The 16,342-nt window shown below is 49.8% G+C and overlaps 1 non-coding gene across 1 annotated transcript; it reads right to left on the bottom strand.

The window, feature by feature from the left end:
* Positions 1–7,167: 7,167 nt before the first annotated feature.
* TRNAL-UAA (transfer RNA leucine (anticodon UAA)) lies at positions 7,168–7,249 on the bottom strand. Its single transcript has one exon. It is a non-coding gene; the product is annotated as a tRNA-Leu (tRNA).
* Positions 7,250–16,342: the final 9,093 nt, after the last annotated feature.

The following is a 16,342-nucleotide window of genomic DNA, read 5'->3' as shown; positions in this document are numbered from 1 at the left end:
GATTTTCACGCAGCACTGCATTGCATCCCGGCTGTATCCTCTCTCCGTCATGGCTTTTGAGATCTTCTCGTAGATCTTCGCATTCTATCTTTTCGATCGCAGCTCCGAAAGCACGGACTCATCGCCCCACACAGCGAGCAGATCCAAGACTTCCCGATCAGTCCATGCTGGGGCCCTCTTTCTATTCTGCGATTGCATGGTCACCTCTGCTGGAGAGCTCTGCATCGTTGCCAGTGCTGCTGAGCTCGCCTCGATGTCCAAACAGGAAATGAGATTCAAACTGGCCAGACAGGAAAAGGAATTCAAATTTTCCCGGGGCTTTTCCTGTGTGGCTGGTCAGAGCATCCGAGCTCAGACTGCTGTCCAGAGCGTCAACAGAGTGGTGCACTGTGGGATAGCTCCCGGAGCTATTAGCGTCGAATTCCATCCACACTAACCCTAATTCGACATGGCCATGTCGAATTTAGCGCTACTCCCCTCGTCGGGGAGGAGTACAGAAATAAATTTAAAGAGACCTCTATGTCAAAATAAATAGCTTCGTTGTGTGGACGGGTGCAGGGTTAATTCCAATTAACGCTGCTAAATTCGACATAACCTCCTAGTGTAGACCAGGCATGATATATTGTGTGGTTTGTTGAAGAATTCTACGCCAGAGAAGTGTAAAATTACTCCAAGAAAGGTCAAAGATTGGACAAGAACTCAGGTAGAAATTGCAGGTACTAGTGGTTGATTTTCACCCCAGAGATGGAAGCTATGGTGACCTGTGGCACAGGTAAACTATTTTTAGAACACTGCTCCCTAGTTAAGTGGCATTGGTCACACTCCTAAAGGATGCCATGATTAAATTGGGCACAACTGTCTTTTACCATTTGGATCCAAAGTTTCATGAAGCAGAGAGAAAAACAGCTGATCAGAGCCATTCATGAATATGGATCCCAATCTGGCTGACTTGCTGGACAAGAAGCACTTCCATGCTGGGCAAATGATGGTAGCCAATGAGGGAATGTATCAGATTCCAAGTTCAGACTGCAGGATACATGAATGTTGAGTCCAGAGTCTGTGGTTTGGTCTCTTAGCTTTGCTATTAAATCTTATGCATTTGTATCACTTCTCCACCTGCTGCTACTTTGAAAGATTAGAAAGTGTGAAAATAGAGCACAGGTGCTTTTTCTCATGATGCAACCTTCCCTCATAGTGTGAGACCCCTTCCACCCACACTTCTGGGAGAAGAGCCAGGGAGAAATGAACTCACAGAAATGGAAGGCTCCTAGGTTGCTGTAGAATGTGACTTCACACAAAGCTGACTGGATGGAAATGGGAATTAAGAGAAAACTGCACTATAGGTTTATATTTTGTAATCTTTGAATAAGTTGTTGCCACCGACAATGAAATTAAACATGAAGTTAATTAGTGTAAAGTAAGAGGCTGATTATGTGATAACTTTCAGTGTTACAATATAATTCAGGTTTTCTTCTAGTTCTCTCCCCACCTCCTCCTACTATATCGGAAATGGTGGCTAATCCTGAAAAGTAAAACCTCACTCCAAAGGAATTCAAGTGGGGGAACAGCATTTATGAAAATAGAGACCCAGTGTAGACTGTAATTATTTCTATTTCAAATGGAATTTATTTTGATAAACTTTCAAATAAATTTTCTGTTAAGAGGAAAATTGCTTGAAACAAGATGGGTAACCTTTTACTCAGTTAGAGGGTAACAGCCACAGAGTTCCCCAATCCGCTTGTTTGCTAAAAAAGACACATCAGGCAGGAGAGGTCAGAATTTAAAATGGTGATGGATGCAGGATGATTGATTTTTGCAACCAGTTATTTTTGTGGGTGCTGAGGCCCCTTTTCCTTTTGAGGAGGCCAGCTGTTCGAGCCCAGCTGTTTAACCTTCAGACCTGGCCATGGAAACCTCCCCATAACTGGCCTTATGTTTCTTTCATGTTTGATACCTTTGGGGTTCGCACTCTACATGCGGTTTACGGCAGCAGATACTTTGAGAAAACTGCTGGGTTAAGCAGGGCTATTCCAAACTGACGTTGGCCCAAATTCTGCCTCACTTCATCTAGAGTGGGACATGTCTGTGTTGTGGAAAATTGACCACATGGTTGATTTTGGATCAGACAGCCTGAGGCTCCTTTATTGATCAATCAAACATGCATGCATGGGGGAGTCAGCTAAGGCAGCCGAACACCCACCCAACAGATAAAATACGAGAGCTTATATAGGATAAAACCACAATTAGTAATACATACTTTCTTATCAACATTATTGCCATATTTGGAATACAATATCCTTAAAAGGGAATATAGCATAGCAAGCTCTCCTGTTATTCTTAGTTTGCGCTGTGCAGTTTCTTGCTCTGTCACCTGACATCTATTACTCATAGTCTGTTACAAAGGTTAATTCTACTTTTATAATTTCTACAGTTAGTTCTGCTTTTATGATTTCTGTCTACCCTTCTCCTTTTTACCTCCCCCCTTCCCTCCAGGTCACACATAGAGTTCACTTGACCAAAGTTTAGGTCTTAGTCCATTTTTCCTCCACATCTGTATCAAAGGATTAGTTCACACCTGATTTGCCCAGAGACCTCGCGGGAGGTGTGGTAAGGTGGGGTAAGCTGGAATTTACGACAATAAAGTTAAAGGTAAGGGTGGAAGTCCTTCAGCTTTCAGATCAACAAGCCTGTTCTGTTCATTCCCTCTGAAGCATCTGGCACTGGTCACTCTCAGGCGGCATACTGGGCTAGATGGATCATTGGTTTGACCTGGTATGACCAGTCTTGTGTTCTTATGTAAGTCATCTAAGAGAGACTGACTGCCAGGATCCCAGGACTGATCCCCTCTGGGGAATGAAGCACAACGGCGACAGGCTATGCAGCCTTCACTAGTCTCCTGTACCTGAAAAGCCTGCAACCCAAAGTGCTGGGCCATCTATGCCATTACCTGGTTCCTCAACTGCAGCTACAGTTCCTACTCCATGCGACTCCAAAGCCGAAGAGCTGCAGAGATCCAACCCCTTGTAATCTTTGACATTTATTTTCCTTTTTCTATTTTTGTCTATTTTTTTTATGGATGTGGAGCCTTCCAGCCTTTCTATTCGATTGGGGTGTAACAGTGTGGCTCAGTGGGTGTGTGTGTGTGAACACCTTTGAAATCTACACAGGGAAGATGCTAAGAATAGTTCCCCAAATCTTAATAGCCTTAACACTCTGCCCTATGAAATGACTTCAGGCAGCTCCTTTCCCTATGGAACATTGCAAGGAATTGAGCTGTCAGATGTACATTGTTCAGCGAGAGCTGTTTGAACTTCTTTTACTGCTGTCTCTCTAAGGTCTGTATCTGTGTTTTGGGGTGAGAAAGTGAGTAGAAATATTAGCAATGCAATAGTGAAATCTAAGGAGAAAACTAATTCGCTTTGAGGTTGTAGGTTAAATGTAAGCTATAATTTGGTTTCGGTATTGAAATATTCAGCTGGCTAAATCTGGGATGCACTGCCTGGGTGAAAATCTCTGGGGTTTTGGCATCATTAAATATGCACCTGCCTCCTTGGGTTGCTGTTTTAGGATTTATAAGGGTTGATTTTCTGCTGTATTCATCTGATGGTCTGACTAAATTGATGACTTGATTCCAATGCAATATCCTTGTTAACTCATCGATTTACTGATTTGACCTGAACTTTCACTGTATTGTTTAACCCTTCGTTAGCTGAGTAGTATTTATAGTCATTTAGCCTTAGTGATGTGTGTTCTTGGTTTTATTTGATCATGTTAATAATACATGTAACTGGGATATTGAGTCATTTATTTCAATAAGCAGCAGGGGCTGGAACTGTGGAGAATGTGAGTGGAGATCAGTCACTCCACGTCTGAGCCTTCTCAGAGTCCTCTAAATTAACACTGTTTCCCCCAAAGGGGAGCAATGGAGGGGGATCTATCTTAGCTCCAGCTGTGTCGGGGGGGGAGGAGGGAGAGCTCAGACCATCACAAGGGAAAATAAGCTCCCTACCCAGGCTTTCAGGAATTCAGGAGGGGGATCAGTGTGTCCGAGTGAGGAGAGATCAGTGAGGTGGGGCTGATCTGAGTAGGGGTCAGGGGTCTTGTTCTGCAGTCACTGTCATGGCCATGCCCAATCCTTACCCCAGTCTGGTTTCCCAAGGGGTTGGGCCTCGCCAGGCCAAGACGGGGGTTGGCGCTCTGGTTGGAAGGGCTCTAAAAGGCCGTGAACAGCTTGTAGATTTCAGCCAGCAGGGTGTTGGCAGAGTAAATGTGTGTGTGTTAACGGGATGTTGCTGAAAGAGGACAGGATGAAGGTGGTGCTGGCAACTGGAACTGCATCTCCTGCTTTTCGGAAGTCTGAGGTTGGCAGCTGTAGAGGTTCTGCAAGGGGCTGATATTGCACCAGACAATCTTAACTCTGCATTAAGGAAATGTTTTGCCCGTTAATTAATACTGCTCCCTGAGTACTAACTGGGCTGTGAGGCTGACCCCCGAGCTAAATGCGTAGAAAGAAAACAATGAAAATATCCACTATCCATGACTCATTTAAAACAACCCATGTCCCTCCTGTCTGCAGTGGCAATGGTGAGAGGAAACCAAGCCAAGTGATTCATTCCCTCGGGAGAAGTTTAACCATTTTCCATTCTCTGTATCTTCACTATAAGGGAAAGGAACAAGAAAAGCAAATTGAGTTCAGAGAGAGAAAGTGGAAGATTTCTTTTCTCTCCAAGGCCCTGAGAGCAAGCCCTCTTCTCCACATGACCCTTTTCTTTATATTTAACTCCTGCCCATTTGGCTGGATTCCTGCTAGTAACAACCCCTCGCTCTACTCCCTTCAGTGTCTCAAGGTGGTTACGATTAGATGAGTAATGTCCATCCTTTCCCCTTCAACCTGCCTCAGACAGAGATAAGAAAGCTCTCCCTCACCAGGTGCTCTAGCCATAGAATCTCAGGGTTGGACGGGACCTCAAGAGATCATCTAGTCAACCCTCTGCTCAAAGGAGGACCCATCCCCAGACAGATTTTTACCCCAGTTCCCTAAATGGCCCCCTCAAGGATTGAACTTACAACCCTGGGTTTAGCAGGCCAATACTCAAACCACTGAGCTAGCCATGTGTCTGTGTGTCCGTTACCCTCTGTCCTTCCACCCAGCCAGGCTGCTCCCTGGCATGCCTAACACCCACTGAAAGCCTCCTGCCGGCCAGCATGTGGGGTGGTTGCTAATGCTCTGTGGCCAACATCAGACGATGGTTGGAAAGCAGGGCCAGCCCCCCTAGTGGGGCCTCTTACCGTTCCCACTCAAGGTGCTCACTTTTCCAGTGGGGCAGGAGATTTTACCCCAAGAGGCTTTTCCTCAGCTGGCGAGAAGCAGAGAAACACCCAGGCTCCCAAGGTGCTATTTAGCAAGTCCCCTCAAGCACAGGGACAGGAGCACATTTGGAAGAGGGAAACTGCTCTACACGCTAGCCTGGGCAGCCGCCCATTTTCTTTGGCAAGTCAGGAATGGCAAAGGCTAGACTGGAAGCATGTGGGGCTCATGCCCCAGCCTTTGTGACGCCCAACCCCCAACTCCATCCCGGGGCTCTAGTTGAAGCCAGAGCATTGGCCTGAGCATCCAAGAAGAGGTTCTCAGCGCTGAAGGGAGCTGGACTTTCAGCACCAAGGGAAAACTTCACAAGCACAGCTGCAAAAGGACTCTTGCCCTCAATGGCCTGAGCTGAATTCGGACACCTTATCCATTAGGCCACATGGTTAAAAGCCACTTGAGAAAAGCCTCTCCAAGCACTTCTTTGGAAAAGACGGACACTGTGTTTTCGGGTCATCTACTGAGGGGGCCGAGACTCTCTGGCAGGGCCGGCTCCAGGGTTTTGGCCACCCCAAGCAGCCAAACAAAAAAACACTGCCAGCCTGTGGCAGAGACCAAAAGAAGGAGCGGCCACCGTGAGCCCATCGCTGGGATGGAAACCAGACAGTGATCTGCAGAAATTTGCTTGGTAAGTATTGCGAGAGGGATGCAAAGACTCTTGTCTGTGGAGAGAATTGGTTCTGTTAGCCTGGGGGTCCCTGAGGAAAGGCCTCTGCATCTAACTGGGGCCTGGCAAGCTTGGGGGGCCCTTTGTGCCCTCTCAAGGAGATGTCAGTTGCCCGTGGTTGCTGTTGTCTGGGGACCCTGCTGGCCCCGGGGCCCGGCCCGGCCCGGCCCCCCATCCAGGCAGCTCTTACAGGCTGCGAGCAGTCACAGGGCGGCAGCCGGGAGCTGAAGAGCAGTCATAGCTCCAAACAGCAGGAGGACTAGACGGGGCAGCGCTGCGGCTGCCCACCTCATGATACCAGCTAGCGCAGCAGCCATCCCTCCCGCCTCTGGCTTCTGGCCTCTGACCTGGGCAGGGGGCGGGGCCTCAGAGGGGAGGAGGCGGGGCTGACACTTCACTGAGGGGCTGCAGGGGGTGGGGCCACAGAGAGTGGCAGGGACTCATGGCGACAGGGGAGCGCAGCAGCCACAATCTTCTGTCTACTCCACCTCAGCCCCCGCCCCGAACTGGGAAGGGGCTGGTGCTGCCCCTGCTGGCCACAGCTTGTCACTTCTCTCTGGGAAACACTCTTTGTGTATTACCCCGATTGGCCACCAGGTGTCACTGCTGCTCCAGGGCAGATGCGCTCTGTGCCCAGAAAACCCCTATCCCCCGTTTCTTCCAGTACCGCATCTCTACGGCAGTTCCCTGGCCCCCAGTAGGAAAAATTCCCGTAATAAATAATTGGTTGAAACTTAATTCTGTGAATTGTTAATTGGTGGGAGTGTCCCTGCAGTGGCAGAGGTGGCTGCCAGTGGGTGCTGGGCACCTATTTTTTTTTTCTGTTGGTGCTGCAGCCCCATAACACCCATGGAGTCGGCCCCTCTGGCTGTATTGACTTGACTCCTTTCACACTCTATAGAGAGGAGCAGCAGCCAGGGCTGTGCGTGATCTATGGGGCACTAGGTGAGTGGCAGAGGCTTCAGGTGCTGAGAGTTTGCCTGACACCTCAGGGACACAGTGTGAGGTGGTGTCCCAGGGATCTCTATGGAAGGAGCAGAAGAGGATTTATTTGGGGTGGGGAGAGAATTGAGAGTGTCTCAGGGGGTTTTACAGAGGTATTGCCTGGGTTAGAGACTGGCTAAAACACAGGCCTTGCTGTGAGCAGGATTTGAACCTGCGCAGGGGAACCCTATTGGATTTTAACGCCAACGCCTTAACCCCTCGGCCATCACCGCTGGGAGCACAACATCCCACCAATGCCACAGAAACTGGTAAATAATCACAATGCCCAGGCGTGAAGTCATCTGAAATCCAGAATTCACACAGCAAACCTGGCTCCCAAAGCACAGGGGCAATTTGGGGTTTGTTCTCTTTGCTTAGCCATGTGCAGTCACACAGAGAGCGCTTTGAAAAGTCTCCCCTCCCACAGAGCGGGAATAGGAAATGATTCTGAACTGGAAGTTTGATGTGAATGAGGATGTCTGGACCACAGGGCCAGGCAGGGCCAATGCAAGGAAGTTTTGCGCCCCAGGCGAAACTTCCTCCTTGCGCCCCCCCACCCAGCCCTGCGGCAGCTCCCTGCCCCACCACCCTGAGGTGCCCCTCCGCAGCAGCTCCCCCCGCCCTAAGGCGCCCCCCACTCAGCAGCTTCCCCCCCGCCAGGAGCCATGCAGCAGCTCCCCACCCCAGCTCACCTCTGCTCCGCCTCCTCCCCGAGCATGCCGCCCCCGCTCTAATTCTCCTCCCCTCCCAGGCTTGCGGCACCAAACAGCTGATTGGCGTCGCAAGCCTGGGAGGTGGGAGAAGTGGAGCAGTCGCTGCGCTGGGAGAGAGAGTCTGAGCCGCATGTGTCAGTGCGCCACCGGCAGCCCAGCCCAGGAACGCTGTAAAAAAAAATTGGGGGCGCCGCCTTTTGGCGCCCCCAAATCTTGGCGCCCTAGGCAACCGCCTAGTTTGCCTTAATGGTAGTACTGGCCCTGGGGCCAAGGACTGACCTTTGCTAGAGAATCCAGTGACACACAGAGCCAGGCTAAGGGAAATGTTTCCTGGAGTCAATAATTGGAATAGCCACAGTATTGTGCAGAGAAATGTCTCCCAAGAGGAGTTAGCGCATTGGTGGTTCGGTAGCAGAAGTCACAGATACAGCGGGGGAGGTCTAGCTTTGGTTTCTGGCCAACAGAGGGATGAGTTTTATTGTCTTCAAATTTCAATACAAAAATTCAGACCCAAACTGTGTGGAGTGGGGGTTTTCTCTGGTTTTCATTTGTTTTGTTTTCTTTTTCTCATTTGAAATGTCCTTGATAATTTTTCTGGGGAAATTGTTTGGACAAGGCCAGGGAAGAGTTAGAACAATTACAAATCTCCATGGGAGTGAGAGGGTCTCTCAGCATGGGGGAGAGGTGGAGATTTTCATGGCAGGGAGTTTAGGAGATAAATGAGGCTTTTCTTGCAGCAGAGGGAGAGGCTTGTCAGGTTCATTTTTACCAAGTGACCCCCCCACACACACACACAAACACACACTTGCTCCGCTGCAGCTGCTGCCCCAGCTCAAACCCCACTGTCACCCCCAGCATGTGACCTACATCTTCCTGCTGACAAAGCCCTTATATATCAGAGACAAACTCCCCTAGTCTGCCCCTTCTCCCAGCTGAGCTATCCCGCCACAGAGCCCGTGACAACCCAAAACTAGCCATGCCGGGGGTTTGGGCTTAATCCTCAATCCGCTGAAGCGGCAAGGGAGAAATGGACGAGACTTCTCTGTAGGCTGCTGTGACATTATTAATATGAACTGGGAATGTAGAGATCATTGTTGCCAACACTCTTGAAGTCATCGTGGATAGTTCTCTGAAGACGTCCACGCAATGTGCAGCGGCAGGCAAAAAAGCAAACAGGATGTTAGGAATCATTTAAAAAGGGATAAAGAATAAGATAGAGAATATCTTATTGCCCTTACAGAAGTCTATGGGATGTCCACATCTTGAATACTGTGTACAGATGTGGTCTTCTCATCTCAAAAAAGATATACTGGCATTAGAAAAGGTTCAGAGAAGGGCAACTAAAATGATTAGGGGTTTCGAACATGTCCCATATGAGGAGAGATTAAAGAGGCTAGGACTTTTCAGCTTGGAAAAGAGAAGATTAAGGAGGGATAAGATAGAGGTATATAAAATCATGAGTGGTGTGGAGAAACTGAATAAGGAAAATTTATTTAGTTGTTTCCCTAATATAAGAAATAGGGGCCACCAAATGAAATTAATGGGCAGCAGGTTTAAAACAAATAAAAGGAAGTCCTTCTTCCCACAGTGCACAGTCAACCTGTGGAACTCCTTGCCTGAGTAGGTTGTGGAGGCTAGGACTAGGGTTTAAACTAGGGTTTAAAAGAGAACTAGATAAAAATTCATGGAGGTCCATTAATGGCTCTTAGCCAGGATGGGTCAGGAACGGTGTCCCTAGCCTCTGTTTGTCAGAGGGTGGAGATGGATGGCAGGTTGAGATCACTCGATCATTACCTGTTAGGTTCACTCCCTCTGGGGCACGTGTCATTGGCCACTGTCAGCAGACAGGACTCTGGGCTGGATGGACCTTTGGTCTGACTCAGTCTGGCCGTTCTTACGTTCTGTCCCCGATGCTGAAAACACTTCAAGGATACGCATGTCCTGTTACCCATAGTCATGAGTGCTGGCAGCCACAGGGACACTCCCACCAATTAACCTGTCGGCCAATGGGAGCTGTGGGGGTGGCGCTTGCAGATGTGGGCAGTGCACGGAGACCAGCTGCCCCGCTTCCTACCAGGGGCCGCATGCACAGATGTGCCAGCAGCCAGCTGCTGACCAGCCAATAGGAGCTGCGGGAACAGTTCTGGACCAGGGCAGCACGCACAGATTGTCGGTTGTTGGGATCAGAGCTCTAGATCAAAGCTGCACAGCGAACTAACACTCAGGGTTATAAGGTAGACATAGTGACCCCCTTACTGGCCTCGGTGAGCCCCAAACCCTTGTTACTAAGGGCATTGAGGCGTCTCTGTCCCTTAATATCTTCTGGGAGCTCCCCAGCAGGCTGCGGGCGTCAACCGCCTCCTGCCTCACAGGTTAGACTCTTGGCGCTGTGCCAGCCGCCCCCTCGCTTGCAGTCCCAGTGTGAGAAGAAGGAGGCCTGGTGCTGGCAGAAGAGGGTTTTGATGAACCTGTGTTATGGGCCCAGCACGCTTCCTCTGTCACTCTGCTGGCTTTTCGTAAGCAGCACCTGGCTCCAGGCTAGTGCCCTGCGAGCTCTGGCACTGGCAGGAAGCGGTGCAGGGTGCTGGGCAGTGACCCTGGCAAACCAGCTGCTGGTTGGTGTCTCTGTGGTATCCTGGGTCAGTGAGTTCAGCTGTTAATGGAAAGGAGGGGGGTTTCTGCTCCCCCAGGGATGCCACTGAAGTCTCCTCGTGGGCGCCTCAAAGTCTGCTGGGAGCCGTGATGTCCCCCTTTTGCCGCCTCGAAGGCTCCCTCTTGGACACAGTGGGGTCACCTGCTGGCTGGAAGAGTGTGGGGGCCGCGCCGCAAAAGTCCGTCTCCGAGCAGCCACGCCGGGGACTCGGGCTTAATCCAAGTGCAAAATCTTCAGTTGGGTACTGCTGCCTCAGGCTGGGAGAGGAAGCCCTCACCACGCCCAGGCTTGCCCTCAGCCCAGGCAGCCAGAGGTGCCGAGGAGCTCCCTGGCAGGCTGCCGCCTCAGCCACCTTTTGCCTCATGGCCGAGGCTCTTGGTGCTCTGCTGGTCACCGCCTCGCTTGAAGGCCCAGAGCGAAAAGAAACAAGCACATGCATAGCAAAGGGTGGGTTCTATCCATCAACCTCTGGGTTAGGGGCCCAGCACGTTTCTACTGCACCACTCTGCTGGCTTTTTGGCCTCTTTGCTTGTCTTCTTCAGTAGCCTTCACCCGAGGGCAACGCTCACACATGCTCGGTGAGGACAGAAAATCGTTTGTTTCATAGTAAATCTACAAACACGTGGTCAAAAATCCTCCTTATTTAGAATAATATGAAAATGGACCCTTGAAATAAAAATGAAGACCCTGGGTTTGATTGTTAACTATTCCTCCCCCCAGTAATAACACTTTTAGGGAAGCTCCATGTTATTAACCCATTGTTTATAAAATATATTTCATATTAAACTTGTTTTCAAGCAATAACCAAAGCTCTCTGATCTTTTTCCATTTCAAACAGTAATGATCCCATATTTACCTAGCGTCCAATGTGGGGCTCAAAATAGATCTCTGAATTAAAAAGCTTGTCTAACAATTGTGTAACTGTATCCAGTGTTTTAGGCAGAGAAGATGCCTGAGAAGTGGTAGCTGGAGTGAGGAAGTAGCTGCAGGGAGCAAGACTGGCTCGTGCAGGGAGGGAAGGAAGAGAAGCCCTCTCTGAGCAGGAGAGCTGGGGGCTCCAGAGACCAGGAGAGAGACTGAACTGACCCCAGCTCTGGGAAGGAGGCTGGGGACTCTTGATTCAAGGGAGGAGGAGTGTGTTTGAATTCTGCAGGACAGGCAGACGCTCAGGGCTGAGGGCCTGTGCTCAGCTTGGGATTGAGGTGGAGAAGCTGCAGGATTTATTAAAACGGGCCCCAGAAGGGGAATGCTTTGATTATTTATCTGACTCGTGAGGACTTATTAAAGGGCCCTGAGCGGAAAGGGAAACTGAGGCAGAGCTCTGCAGATCCACCTCAGGTCACAAGACAATGCTTTGGGGGCCACTAACCCTGCTACAGGCTGGGTTACTAGGAAAAGGTTGCTGATTGGCTGTGGCTCTAGGCAGAGATAACTTCCCCATTGATGGGGGGAGCTGTTGATCCCCAGGACAGATAGTAATGTGTCTTCCCCAGCTGAGGTCTGGATCCAGAAAAGTATCCACCGGCTCTGAGTTAATTTCCTCCTTCTTCCCACTGTCTCTTCTCTATTTTGTTGGCCAACACACGCTCTCCTTGTCTGCCTGATACTGTCTCCCTTCATAGGACATGGGCAGGTTTGCATCCCGACATGCTTAAGAACACAAGAATGGCCAGACTGGGTCAGAACAAAGGTCCATCTAGCCCAGTATCGTGTCTTCCCACAATGACCAATGCCAAGTGCCCCAGAGGGAATGAACAGAACAGGTGATCATCAAACGATCCATCCCCTGTAGCCCATTCCCAGCTTCTGCCAGAGGCTACGAACACCATCCCTGCCCATCCTGGCTAATAGCCATTGATGGACCTACCCTCCATGAACTTATCTAGTTCTTTTTTGAACCCTGTTATAGTATTGGCCTTCACAACATCCTCTGGCAAGGCGTTCCACAGGTTGACTGTGCGTTGTGTGAAGAAATATTTCCTTTTGTTTGTTTTAAACTGACTGCCTATTAATTTCATTTGGTGACCCCTAGGTCTTGCGTTATGAGAAAGAGTAAATAACACTTCCTTATTTACTTTCTCCACACCAGTCATGATTTTATAGACCTCCATCATATCCCCCCTTTCCATTCTGAAAATTCCCAATCTTATTAATCGCTCCTCATCTGGAAGCCGTTCCATACCCCTAATCATTTTGTTGCCCTTTTCTGAACCTTTTCCAATTCCAATGTATCTTTTTTGAGAGTGGGCAACCACATCTGCACGCAGCATTCAAGATGTGGGCGTACCATGGATTTATACAGAGGCAATATAATATTTTCTGTCTTATTCTCTATCCCTTTCTTAATGATTTCCAACATTCTTTTCACTTTTTTGACTACCCCTGTGCATTGAGTGGATGTTTTCAGAGGACTATCCACAATGACTCCAGGATCTCTTTCTAGAGTGGTAACAGCTAATTCAGACCCCCATCATTTTCTAGGTATAGTTGGGATTACGTTTTCCAATGTGCATTACTTTGCATTTATCAACACTGAATTTCATCTGCCATTTTGTTGTCCCGTCACCCAGTTTTGCGAGATCCTTTTGGAGCTCTTCGCAGTTTGCTGGGACTTAACTAGTGTGAGTAGTTTTGTATCATCTGCACGTTTTGCTTGGTCTTGGGAGCTTGCAATATGGGAAGACGGGGCCCCTGCTGTAAGGGATTGGAGCAACGCTGGAGAGACTGATGGGCACGGAGCTGGGGAGCCGTGTGTATGCCAAGGAGAGTTGTGCTCTGGTGACACAGAGCGGGGGTGGGGATTTTGTAAGCTGTGGTGTTTGTATAGAGATAAAGTTTACTAACTCCCACATTCAGCACTGTTCCTGCTCTACGCTGTATAAGGCCTTCTTTGTTCAGAGTATAGCTCAGTGGGTGAGTATTTGCCTACAGGGCAATAGGTTCCTTGTTCAAATCCAAGTGATTCCCTTTAAAAACTTTTTCAAATGAAAATCGATTTCCAGACCCATCTCCAGTGTGTTCAGGAGTTCGCTGAAAGGGGGGGGAGGGCTTGAAATGAATTTAAACACTCAGCATTTTCCTGTGCAAATGTATAAAAACCGAGCAGAGCTGTCCAGCAGCTGAAATCAGTTCCAGTCCTCAGGGTCTAAGAGGGACACTCTGTATTTGAGGCATGTGGGACACCTCTGTGGTGATGACAGCTGAAAAAATGTTGGATTCAATGAAAAATGAGACCATAGGAGGGGAAGGTGAATGGCAGCGCCACACAGGGTCATAACACTCAGACACGGGGCTTCACTGTCACTACCCCTGTGTTTTCCATCATTTCTATCCTAAGAAACATACCCTTCCCTCCCCCACACACAACCTTTTCCCCTTGAGCCCAATCCAACGCTACCCCTCCCCCCCACACACTCCATGGGCTACAGCCTCTCTGTGACTCACCCAGATGGGGGCTTGTCTCTGCATCTTCCCAGCGGGGGAGCAGAGAGCCGAAAGGGCCACAGAAGACCAATGGAGCTTGACAGGTATAGAAAAGGCTTCCCTTCCCTTCCCTTCTTAAAAGTCTTGTTAATCTCACCCATGAGATGTTCCAGCACCGGGTGGGCTCAAACCACCAACCTTCCCCTCAGCAACGGAAGGGGGGACCCAGTTCTATCACAGATGGAAGGAGGCTCCCCATGTCTGTTGCTGCCATCCTGCAGCCTTTAATATGGATTTGTTTTAGCTAACGCAACCCCCCCACCTCCCTAATCCAGCCATGAAACAAGGCGACAACTTCCTGAACGTGGACTCCAATGGTGCAATGGGTTAGCATACATTACTTATAGAGCAGTCCTGTGTGGAGTGATACTGATGTTGTGAGTTCAAACCTTCTCCTAAAGCACTAATTTTCTTTAAGCAAATGGTTTCTGCCAATCATTTTGTCCTGCAGAAAATACAATTCCAGCTCAGAAGACACCGAGATCCCCTTGCTTTACAGAGAGCAGGGCAGATTCTACAGATCTACCAGGCTCTGCTCTCCACCAGCGCCTGTGTCAGGAGGGGTCAAGCAGAGCCCAGAGCATGGCCCATCCTGTGATTCTTCAACCCCCGACTCCCCCCCTCAATCTTTGCTCCCCAAACCACCTTTGTGCCACCCTATTCACTGTGAGACTCAAACCCTGCCTGGCTTTTCTGTATGTTGCTGTGTCTTTTGTCTGTCGTGTTAATGTGCATGTGGATCCTGTGTGATTTTTGTGGATGCCTTGCATAGTTTTGTGTACGTGTGTGTATGATTTCGGCTCTCTGCTCCCCTCTTGGGGAGCTGCAGAGAGTGAAATACTCAGGTAACTTGTGGGGGGGGGGGCTCGGGGCTCCAGTGAGGTTTGCGGAAGGGGCGGAGCCTCGGGTGGGAGGGGTGGGGCAGGAGGTTAATCTTCCCCAGGTGGTGGTTCGTGCCCCGCCCATGCTGTTGCAATGAAAGAGGCTGCCCAGTCTGCCCTTGTAGTGAGGTTCCCCCACTACGTGGTCGCGCAGAAGCTGCAGGAGACAGGCAGGTGGCAGCTGGGAAGTGGCGACACAGGAGCTCTCAGCAGCAGGGTGAAGGACAATGCCGTGGAGCAGCAGCGACGCAGAGTGAACAGGGCAAACCGAGAGCCAGTTGAGGGAGTGGCGGCAGCAGAAGCTGAGGTATCACTCGATGCCTTCCCCTCCCTCATCCTTGGGGCTTTGCTGCCCAAGGGGAGTGGGGGTTGGGGGAAGGAGACCGGAGGGGTCTGTTAAAAGAACATTGGATTAGCCTGTCACACCTCAAGGTGAGAAACTGAGGTGAAGGGCACTGCCCAGCGCACTCTGGGGTGGGAGTTTTGCTTATGATCGTGGATTTGAGTTAACTGCGATTAATTGACAGCCCTAATTTTTACTATATTAATTAAATCCATAACTTTATTTATTCAAGCTTAAAACTTAGTGTCACTTAATGTTTCTCTCTCCTAGCAAGAATGAACTGAATATTGTGACTTTCTGGAAAATGCAGAGAGATTAAATGTGGGGAATTCAATCTCTGTGTTTGTGAATTGATGTTTTCCTCTCACAGTTCATTGCACTGAAATACTAAGAGAGATCTGAGGGCTGATGTACTCTGGACACTTAACTGGCGTAGCGACATCTCTCTGGGTGTGAAAAGCCACCCGCCTAACCAGTGTAGTTCAGCTGACCTAAGCCCTGGCATAGATAGTGCTGGGTGGATGGAAGAAGTCTTCTGTCAACCTGGCTACTACAGCGATGGGAAAACCCCTGCAATCACTGTAGCGACTGTCTACTCCAAAGTGCTACAGCTGTGTTTTAAGTGTAGACAGCCTAAGGGCAGGTCTACACTACGGGGCTAAGTCGACCTAAGTTATGCAACTCCAGCTACGTGGAATTGACTTGTTGGTTGCTGAGAAGAGAGTCAGGCCAGTTCTCTGGGCACCAGAACTCCCAGCATCTTCCCAGCCCAACACAGACTGCTGCCCTGCCCCAGCCTCTGCCCCACTGGGGCCCTGCATTGTGAATCTAGAGCAGCATTTCTCAACTTCAGCCACCAGGGGCTTTTCCTGCAGCCAGGACAGACTCCTGGGCAGAGATGCAGGTCGGGGGAAAGCAGCAGCCCCTCCCTGCAGCGTCCAGCTGTTGCTCCTGGATGTACTGCCTGGGTGTTTGCTGGCGCTACCAGCACAGGATTGGCATCATGTACCACCCAGCCTCCTGGGGGATCCAGGCAGCACATCTGCAGGCATGTGGGGCTGGGGTGTTCTTGATGGGGTAGGAACCTTCAACTCCGCAGGCAGCTGGTGAGGTCCCAACTCACCTACCAGGGGCTGAGAGGCTCTGGGGGAAGACTTTGGGCTTCAGCTTGCCAGGGCTCCAGGAGTGGGCTTGGGGCTTCAGTGCCCCTCCCACCCTCGCGTCAGCCCTGGGGCTCTGGGCTTCAGCCTTCC

The sequence above is a fragment of the Malaclemys terrapin genome, chromosome 15 (genome assembly GCF_027887155.1).
Source record: "Malaclemys terrapin pileata isolate rMalTer1 chromosome 15, rMalTer1.hap1, whole genome shotgun sequence".
Classification (NCBI taxonomy): domain Eukaryota; kingdom Metazoa; phylum Chordata; order Testudines; family Emydidae; genus Malaclemys; species Malaclemys terrapin.
This window is presented reverse-complemented; position numbering and strand designations above follow the sequence as displayed.